Raw genomic sequence first — 10641 nt, 5'->3', positions numbered from 1 at the left:
TCTCCAATTTCAGACATCTGGCTCCAAAATGAGTGTCCATAGGAGGAGTGAGTCTAGGCAGTGACAGGAGTTATTGTTCTGTTGGTTCAGCCACATTCTTAGAATCATAGCCTTTCAAAACTAGAATGACTGTAGCTCAGAACTATTTATCCACTTAACTCATTTCTCCATGAAAATGGAGAAGTTAAAAAAAAATGAGCAGGCTGCACAAGCTTCAGGAACTAACAAGTAAAACTAGAAGTGGGACCCAGCAGGTTCTTAATAAGTACTTAATAAACTAGTGATTTTAATAAATGCATACTGTATGATAAACTCTGTTCTCCATCATTCTTACATTGTTAAAAATTAGGACCCTTCTAATTACAATGTGAAAATTATAGGTATTTGAAACTATGGTCTTGTGTTATAAGAAGACCATACAGTATTATTGGACTCATTAAATTATATCCAGAAAAATATCTTGATCAAAGTGCATTATTTTCTGAAGATTTTTGACTCCTATATAACATAAAATAATTCAGTTAAGCAAGATGTCTAGTCAACTGAGAGCCTAATTCAAGAAAATAGTGCGAACAGTGAAGAGTTGGTCAAATTTTTTCGTTATTGTTGTAGTTTTTGTTGTTGTTATTGATGTCATCATTGTTGGATAGGACAAAGAGAAATGGAGAGAGGAGGGCAAAACAGAGAGTGGGAGAGAAAGAGAGACACTTTTCAGACCTGCTTCACTGCCCATGAAGCGACTCCCTGGCAGGTGGGGAGCTGGGGCTCGAACTGGGATCCTCAAGCCAGGCCCTTGCACTTTGCACAACATGCGCTTAACCCGCTGTGCTACCATCCAACCCCCTGAGTTGGTCAGATTCTAAACTACATCTGGAATCCTCTATCAGATGATACATGAAAAAGATGGAGCAAATCTGGACCCTGTGTTGTATTTTTCCTTATAAAAAGACTTTCTTGGGGCCAGGAGGTAGCCCGCATAGTTAAGCACACATGTATGCAAAGATCAGGGTTCAATGTCTTCACTTGTAGGGGGAAAGCTTCATGAGTGGTTGAGTAGGGCTGGAGGTTCCTCTATATCTCCCTCTCCTTTCTCAATTTCTTTCTGCCTTTATTCAATAATAAATAAATTAATTAATTAAAAAGACTTTCTTTAGGTGTAACCATTGTCACTAAAATGAAATATAAGACCTAATTGTCTTTTTATATAAATTTGCTTCTAGTAAGGGTTTCCAATAATATGCATTCAAGGAATATAGAAGTCAGTTAATTTTACCCATGGAGTTTCAAGCTAACCTGAATGTTCTGACTGTCCATAAAACTGTAAAATACCTAGAATGATGGGGGCTGGGGGGATTCTATTGGTTGACAAATATTATTGGGAATGACATTTTCCCACTTTCTCTTTTTTCTATCCAAAACATCTCTATTCACATGTTTCAAGCCAACTCACTTCGTTTTCATCACGTCTACAGGAAATGGTTTTGGTGTTTTTTAAAGCCTAGATGTTTCCACCATCAGTTTTATTAATGATCTGTTGATCAGAACTTAGTCATATGCTTGGGAAGTGTAGTTCTAGACAGCCAAGTACCCAAGTGAAAATTTAGCTATCATGGATAGGGAGAGAATGCATGATAGGAGTGATTTCCAGTCTCTTCTAGGAGATTATAAAAAGAAGAGCTATTTTTTTCCTCAGGTAACTGACAGTTTCTGAGGAAAGCTACCATACATAAAGATTAACATGAGTGGTATAGATATATCTGCAAATGGCCCTGGTTGGGTTCCTTGACATTGAGGTTATAGTGGATTTGAACCAAGATGTACTGTCATAGGTGTAAACCAATGAAAACCGTGCCAGAGTGTGTCATATTGTCTTGCACTATTGTGGATATCAGATCTAGTTTTTGTAGTCTCTTTGAGGTATCCAGACTCTATTAATCTGATCCTGTTTCCAGGAAGTAGTTCAGCTCCCCTCACACAAAGAAGCAAATAGACATTTGGGAAGAAGATTTTGTGGCAACCTTCAACTTGGTACCATTTAGTTGGTTGTGTCTTGCTAAGTAAAGTGGTCTTGCAATTCGCTTGTATGTGAAAACCTGAAAGGATGGTGATCCTGGATTAATATGTCTAGGGTCTTCTGATCAACTGAAAAAGCAACCTAGGAATATGAGCAGTGAAAGAAATTCTGGGAAAAATCTCTTTTGTTAGGAGGGTTGCAGATGAAGGTCCTGAAATGAACCTATCTTTAATGAGAAGTGTGTATATGCTGGATCATTGCAATCCTCCTGTGGGCTTAACAGGTTCTCTCATTCACTTAGTTGTCATTCATTGACCATAATATTGCTCCCTGCCAGTTAGGGATCTGAAAGTTTATACCACTTATGTCTATCAATGACTTCTTGTTCCAGCCGTGAGAATGATGACTTCTTTCACATCCTTTGGTTAACAGTATTGTTAAAGTTTTTCTGAAAACTTTTCAGATAAAGGGATATATATATATATCATTTAGGGAAAGTAAGGTTACACTTCTCATAAGAGAATCAAGGATTAACTTCTTAGTTGAAGAAAATTGCAGTTGGCTTTGGCAACTATCTTCCCCCTCCCTCCTCTCAGCACAAAAAGTATTTTCTCATGCTGCAATCAAAGTGTCCTTGGTCCCAGTAGACCTGAAAACTAAGGAGACAAATATCCACAGATATGAAAGCTAGATAGCTAAATTCAAGAAGAGAGCAACTTCTCTTGAATTTGTGAAAGGATTTTGTTGTTGTTGTTGTTCAGACTACAGAATGAAGCAACATTCTTTTCCAGAAACATCTTATATATGCTCAGAAAAAAAGGTTTTATAATTTCTTTGGGCAGTCCTTAGCTCAGTCAAGCTGCCATAGAAAATCTACCATCACATAAAGTAAACCTGTTTTAACCCAGGTGCTGTTTGCCAAACACCATTTGTCAACACTACTGATGTTCATATGCAGATTGTTCCCCTAGTTTTACTGAAGAGTTTTTTGGGGGAGAACTGATATGGTGTGACTTGGTTAGGTACAGCTCTGAGTCTGGATGATCCAAGGGTTATGTCTTTTGTTTTTCATTTTCTCTCTCTTTTTTCTTTTTTGCCTCCAGGGTAACCATTGGGGCTCAGTGCCAGCACTAACTGCTCCTGGAAGCCATTTTTTACCTTCTATTTTTATTTGAGAGGACCAAAATTGAGATGGGAAGGAGATATTGAGAGGGAGAGAGAAAAATAGACAACTGCGACCTGTTTCATTTCTTGTGAAGCATCCCTTCTGCAAGTGGAGAACCAGGGTCTTGAATGCACATCTTTGAGCAAGTCCTTGTGCTTAGTACTATGTGTGCTTAAGTGGATGTGCCACTGCCTGGCCCCTCATTTTCTCTGTAGAGCAAATATCTGAATGAATTGCATGGACAGGGTCAAATATGTACAGTTCAGTCTATACTCTTGCCATTTAATACAGCATTTACTTCAAAGAATATGGACAAAAATATTTATCTAAATTTGACATACACAAATATTAAGAATATTATAGAGATTACTCTAGAGCAATATTAATATTCTTTTTATGTATCATTTTGTTTCTGAACAGAAATTTGACTTCAGAGACACTAAACTTTCCTTAATATGGATATTGGATTTACAATTTGTTGGTCTAAACTTCACTAGAAGTCTAGTTACACAAACATGAATTTTTAAGTATTCATTCCTCCAGAACATTGTAAATATTTCCATTTCTACCTAGTAATGCTTTTACTCCAACATTTATACAGTGGTGCTATTTGAACTCTATGTTAATAAATCAGAGTTATACCAACAATAATACATTATGATCAATGTAATTTCATTGAGAAATTGCCTTTGGGAGTAAACTCAATAAAGTAAATTTAATGCCTTGGTCAGTTTTCTATAGAGGGCAGTTAAGCCACTTATTATTTTCCCCAATTCTATTTTGTTTAATGAAATTATCTTCTGCAGTAGCAAGTCTCCATGCAGAAAATTTACAGTAATGACCTGATTTATCTATTTATCTATAAAAATGTGGAAGTAATATTTCTGTCAGTCTGGATTTTCTTTTTTTGGCAGTTATTTTCTCCTACTCTTGAATCATCTTCCAGATCAAAATTTGTTCAAGAAAATTATATTCTGTCAATTTATAGTTGATAACACATCTTTTTTTTACAATACAGTTTCAGTTACTGTCAATTTTATTTTTTAACCTATTCCTACTACATCTAATTTTCTTAGTCAATTTTTTAAAGTTTAGGAACTTACTAACATGATGGAATTTTTAGTCAATTTTTCTTTTAATTTTTCTGTGTGAGTTTTACCCTTTTCAATTTGACTTTATTGATGCTTTTGACTTAATCCCAAGACAAAAATCTTCAGGCAGCCAATGTCCTTGCCCAGTGGAGTCAATGAGGGGCTAAATGGCAGCTTTACCTCATCTAGCAGTACCTTCTTTTATTTATTTATTTTCCCTATTGTTGCCCTTGTTTTAGGTATTGTTGTTGTTGTTATTGATGTCATCTTTCTTGGATAGGGCAGAGAGAAATGGAGAGAGGAGGGGAAGACAGAGAGGGGGAGAGAAAGATAGACACCTGCAGACCTGCTTCACTGCCTGTGAAGTGACTCCTCTGCATGTGGGGAGTCAGGGGCTCTTACTAGGATCCTTATGCTGGTCCTTCCACTTTGTGCCACATACGTATAACCCGCTGCCGCTACCGCCCGACTCCTGAGCAGAACCTTCTTAAAGTCCCACTGGAGAGTTGGGGAAAACCTCCTGTGCACAAGATCCATTGTTAATTATTATTTTGTGAATTTATATTTAATTATTGCTGAAAATAGAATGGGGACCAGGATGACTGAGGATACAGTTTTATTTAAAAGTAAGAAAAAAATGACTACTGACTAAAATGCTCCAATTTGAAATAGAGTTGCTGAATTTCTATTATTCAAATTCATCTGGGTGAAAATATATATGATTCTATTGGGTTTTCTGAAGTTTCTTCAAAAAAGTCAATGTCAAAGAATATTTTGTTTATTAAACTACAATGCATATTAAATGATTTCATCTACACTAACAGGTTAATTAAATCCCTAATAAAATTTTTAAAAAAGAAAAAGAAATATGTCCATCTTGATCCTTAGATGGTGAGCTAGTACTCAGTTAGTGCTAACTAGACTTTTAGCAAGAGTGGCACTATACTGTCCATATGATCAGTTGATTAAAAGATTATTATATAGAAAGTACAATAGATTTTGTTAAAATTACACAAAAACTTTATGTGACTTAAATGATGCACATAACCATTCTCCAGGGAATTCCATGCTTGTGGAGAAATCAGAATTTGTCTTTGCAAAAAGTAAAAAAATAAATAAATAAAGACAAATAGTAGTAAAAATTAATTGAGTGTTCCATGGGTGTTACAGACAAAACTTGATTTAGAAATTTAGGAAGTATAGAACCATGTGGGCTAGTGTTATCAAAGAAAATTTAGTTAAAATTATTAATTACTTCAACAGCATCAGTTTTGTGCTGTGTTTACTACAAAGGGAAGTATTATTCAGCAAGCCTTGCCAGTATTTTGATTAAGAATTTGCTTATGTGTTTACACAGGGTAGACTATTAAGCTTTCACTTGACCTTGGAGTGGATGACAATCCCATACATAAAAATCCCAACTTTAAAAAATAAATATCAGAAAAATCTGTATTATAAGCAAGAGAAGTGTTGTATAAACTCTAAATTTTCTGGAAGTGTTCAAAGGAAAATAGCAAAAAATATCTTTCAGTCAGCATGGGATCCCTCCATTCCTGTCACCAATATGTACGGAGTCTGTATTATGTCAGATGTTTTAGTTATGGGGAGTCAGGAATGGAGTAGATAAATGCAACTGAGGCATTTCATGATACACAAAGCAGTAGACTAGTCTCCCAACAGAATTACACAAGTGGGAGAAACACCCACATTTTCTCCATCTTCCCATCACTTACTTGTAATACTCATTCTGCCTCCTACTCTCCAGTTATATAGCTTAGGAGAGAGATAATAGGACTAATAGCTACTGAATGTGTTTTTCAGTTTGAGAAATCCACCATGCTCTCCAACCCTCTAGGAGCCATAAATCCTCGAGAGATGCCCATCTCTCCCAGGTGCTCACCATGCGTAGGTTGGAACAGGGGCTATTTCCCTGTAAGTTTGACATGACAGTTATTTAATAATGTTCCTTTTCTCTGATCCTGGGATTTCTCACTTTAAAAAATGATTCTGAAAACTCAGATGGGGGATTATTCTCACTTTATATGTGTATATTTTCCCCTTGAAGGTGATAACATATGGAGCAATAATTATAGCATATATCATTATCATCTTTAACATTTTTTCTTACATGGAATATTCATTTTTTTAAAACCGTGTTCAAAACTCAATGTTGTTCTTTTAAAATGACTAAACCTTTGTTGAGTTCATAGGCGTTGTGTAATATGGGTTTAGCTAATCGCCCCTCCCCAGCTCATATATCACAGAGGGAATGATTCTCAGAGCAGTTCAATCTAGTGGAAGTAATGATGAAACTGCTGAATTAAAGGAGCCCATTTCAGATTTACCCTTTCAAATGACTACTGTGATATCTGTGACTCTTAGCATTTCCTCACTTTTTCTTCTATGACCTTCTTTGCTATATGTCTTTTTCTTCTCATTTCCCTTTCTTCTCCTCTCCTTTCTGTCCTCTTTTTTCTTCTTCTCCTTTCTCCAGTCTTGTTTTCCTTTTCCCTGTTCGGACACATAGCAGGAAAACACTATATCCTTGCTAATGATTTTTTTAAAACTCATAAATCATGGTAAGTAAAATAATATAAATTCCCTACTTCTTCTGACAGGTAGGATGTAGGTCACCTTTCCCTAAAAAGTATGGCTTGATGCTCTTTCTACAAGGAGGATGGGGTAAAAGGCAAGATTTTCCCACCCCTTTTCATGATTTAATCTCTTAGTTTAATTTCCCCCCAAATTACAGAGTCCTTCCCTTACCATGCCAAACAGCCTGGCATTCTTTGTTCCTTTTGTTCTTTGTTTATCGGTCCCATTCTTTGTTCTGCATGGTAATACTCATCACTTTCCACATGGGCAAAGCTTAATCTACACATAGGAGAAAAGGGGGAAGATAAATCTTTTGTTCTTGATTTTCTACAATAAGTTAGGCAGTATCAGGACATTCTCATAAAATACTTCATTTAATCCTAGCAAAAAATAGTGAAGTAGGTCTTACCCCTTATAGACTGAGAAAACTGAAATTCAGTAATATTTGAAACTGCTTAGTTGTTAGCTATTATTGGTCAGACTTGAATCAGTCTATTGACTCCAGAAAGTACTACTGTTGCTAAGTATATATAAATGTAGATTTTTTTCCTTTAGAATTACTTCTTTGTAGCATTGCCCTTTGTGTGTGAGGATAAATTCAATTATTTTTATTTTATTTTATTTTGCCAACAGAGTTATCTCTAGGGCTCAGTGCTAGCACTGCAAATCCACTACTCTTGGCAGCTATTTTTCCCTTTTTAAAAAATATCTATTATACTTAACAAGAAAGAGGGAAATTGAAAGGGAAGGGGAGATAGAGGGAGAGAGAAAAGATAAGCAACTGCAGACCTGCTTTACCACTTACGACGAAGTGCCTCACTGACGGTGGGGAGCTGGGACTGGAGCTTGGGTCATAGCTCATGGTAATATGCAAACAAAACCATGTTCACCACTGCCTGGCCCCCAAAGCCTTTTTTTAAAGCACATAGTCTTTTTAAAAATAATTTTTGTATTATTTATTAGTGACTGAGAAAGAAAGGGTGAATAGAGAGAGAAAGAGAAAGACACCTGTAACACTGCTTCATCACTCTTGAAGCTTTCCTACAGTTGGGGACCAGGGGCTTGAACCTAAGTCCTTGCACGTTGTAATATGTGCAATTAACCAGGTGCATCCCATCACCACCACCTCCTTTTTTTAGTCTGTATTCTATGGCATAGGGGCAACTTCCAGAATGGGGACTAAAGTTTTTTGAGTCTCTTCAATTTGCCATACGTGGTAGCAGACACATCCTATTCATTATCATAATAAGTCTGTGCACCTTATTCTGCGAGGTGGATTTTATTATATTTATTTTTATGGATGAGTAAATGGTGGCTTAGAGATATTAAGTAGCTTGCTGAAGACCATTTACTAAGTGGCAGAGATGGTATTTGAAACCAGTTTTCTCTAACATTGTAGGCCTCGATTTTCTCCTGCTGTTGCCCTTAAGATCCTCTGGTGCTGTTGATGAGCACTACTGATTCATACACTCACTACCAGCCCAATTAGTCCTGCTGTCTTCATTGTACCTCCCTCACCTCTCAGGGGCACCTCTAACCATGACTGAATCCATCTACTTCCCCTGTTGCTGTTTCTGCTTCTAGGTCTCACCTGCTGACTAGAAGATTTGCAACTTGAGTGAAAGAAAGTGACTGATATTATCCCCACTCATTTCACTGTCAAGGGTTGGGCCTGTCAGCAGTTGGTGAATAATAAGCTTGCAATGGGCACTGATCATAAATTGTTTCCCATTAGCTGTCAGTCCTGCTCAACTCTCCAAGTCCTGGAGAGTTCCAGATGGGCTGCTTCCTAGTGAGTGTTTTAAAAAAAGTCTTTACTGCTTGGTCATTTGCCTTGAGCAGAAGGTTCTGGAATCCCCTGGTGGTTTGCATTGCTGAATTTTCACAGGACTATATGGACCATTCAAGAAGATGTACACATTCCTTGTTATGCTTATCACGAGTTGGATTAGAAAAGCAACTAGCAACTTTATTTTACTTTCTGTAGATATCCAGTTGGAACAATGAATTATTTTAATTTTTGTTTCCTATTCTTGATATTCTCTGTGTCCTCCTCTTCACCATTCTCTTCACCATATATACACAGTGGATATTGATTGTGTGAGACTGGCCGTAGCAAAATGGTTCAGATATCACTTCCTTTTTTAAAAAAATATTTATTCATTTATTGGATAGAGACAGAGATAAATTGAGAAGAGAGTGAGAGAGAAAGAGAGACACCTATAGTACTGCTTCACCATTTATGGAGCTTCCCACATTGCAGGTGGGGACCAGGGGCTTGAGCACATGTTCTTGAGCACTATAACATGTGCACTCTACCAAGTGCACTACCATCCAGCCCCCAGATCTCACTTTCTATTAGTGGTATTTTCCCCCAAGATGTCAGACTGTGTCTTTTCCAATAGGTGTTACCTTCATGTATATGAAAATAAGGTCAGCTGGACTTCAGGAGTAGCTGTGACTTAAGGAATTGAAGATTGGCACCATTAGCTTCATTTCCAGAAACAACCTTTGTATCAGAAAACTCAATTTCGACAATGGGTGAGCATCCAGAAGTAATCTTTTGTCTTACGTTCTCACTTTTTCCTCACCATGTGAAAATCCCTCTTTGATCTTGATGCACCACTTCAGGCCTCTTAGCTCAGAATAGAAACCCCTTGTCTGCATCATTGACTTTAGAATTTACAGTCATGTACATTCTCCAAACAGATGTTATGGAATTTTGTCTTTTTCTCCTGAGAATCTGTGTGATGTTAATTGGTCCATCTAACCTCAGAAGAATCCACAGGTGTGGGGGAACTTTCTGCTGCATGTCAGCAATGGAGAACAGGTCTAAACATCTATGTGGATGGTTCTGTGTAACCCTCACCAGAAGCCAAGAGAAGAGCTTTTCAGTACAAATGAATAGGTCCATTCTGGATGGGTACTGCACCTCTCTGTGGCACCATTAACCTTGATGCAATGTGGGCCCTGAGTCAGCTAAAGAGTATAAAGCATATCTTCCACTCCTGAGGTCATGGGTTCTAGTCCTTCAATGGAAGCACCGTGGATGGTACCTGGGAAAAGATACGGATTGTAGGGCAGTACTGTATTAGTTTCCCCTCTTTATATGTTTCTCTTTCATCTCTCTTTTTCTCAAAGAAATAAAGAATGAGGGAGTCAGTCGGGTAGTAGCGCAGCGAGTTAAACTCACATGGCACAAAGCACAAGGACCGGCATAAGGATTGAGCCCCTGGCTCCCCACCTGCAGGGGAGTCACTTCACAAGTGGTGAAGCAGATCTGCAGGTGTCTATCTTTCTTTCCCCCTCTCTGTCTTCCTCTCCTCTCTCCATTTCTATCTGTCATATTCAACAATGACACCAATAACGGTATCAGTAACAACAATAATAACTACAACAAGGGCAACAAAAGGAATAAATAAATAAATATTTTTAAAAATCTAAAAAAAAAGAAAGAATGAAAATAATCATACTAGGCAGGTTACTTGGCAGTCATATTGTGAGTCTAGGTCCTGTGTACACTCTCTAGTGTTTCATGAAAACAAGCAAAAACAAACAAACAACAACAACAAAAAAAATTAGTGCAATGTGATCCAGCTTTCCAGGTCCTGCAAAGAACCTCTCTCCTGGCATGCAGATTACTATGTAGGTTTTATTTATTTACTTATTTACTATTTATTTATTTTTAAAAAAGGAAACAATGACAAAACCATAGGATAAGAGGGGTACAATTCCACACAATTCCCACCACCAGAACTCCATATCCCATCCCCCCA

General features: G+C 37.3%; 1 long non-coding RNA gene across 1 annotated transcript; it reads right to left on the bottom strand.

The window, feature by feature from the left end:
* Nucleotides 1-6290: 6290 nt before the first annotated feature.
* LOC132533015 (uncharacterized) lies at nucleotides 6291-9365 on the bottom strand. Its single transcript, XR_009544897.1, has 3 exons — nucleotides 9278-9365; nucleotides 7037-7144; nucleotides 6291-6781 (listed from the first exon to the last, which is right to left on the bottom strand). It is a non-coding gene; the product is annotated as an uncharacterized LOC132533015 (long non-coding RNA).
* Between the last annotated feature and the right edge of the window lie 1276 nt (nucleotides 9366-10641).

This window comes from Erinaceus europaeus, chromosome 15 (genome assembly GCF_950295315.1).
Source record: "Erinaceus europaeus chromosome 15, mEriEur2.1, whole genome shotgun sequence".
In the NCBI taxonomy this organism is placed as follows: Eukaryota; Metazoa; Chordata; class Mammalia; order Eulipotyphla; family Erinaceidae; genus Erinaceus; species Erinaceus europaeus.
Note: the sequence above shows the minus strand (reverse complement) of the source record. Positions and strands in the feature narration are given on the sequence as shown.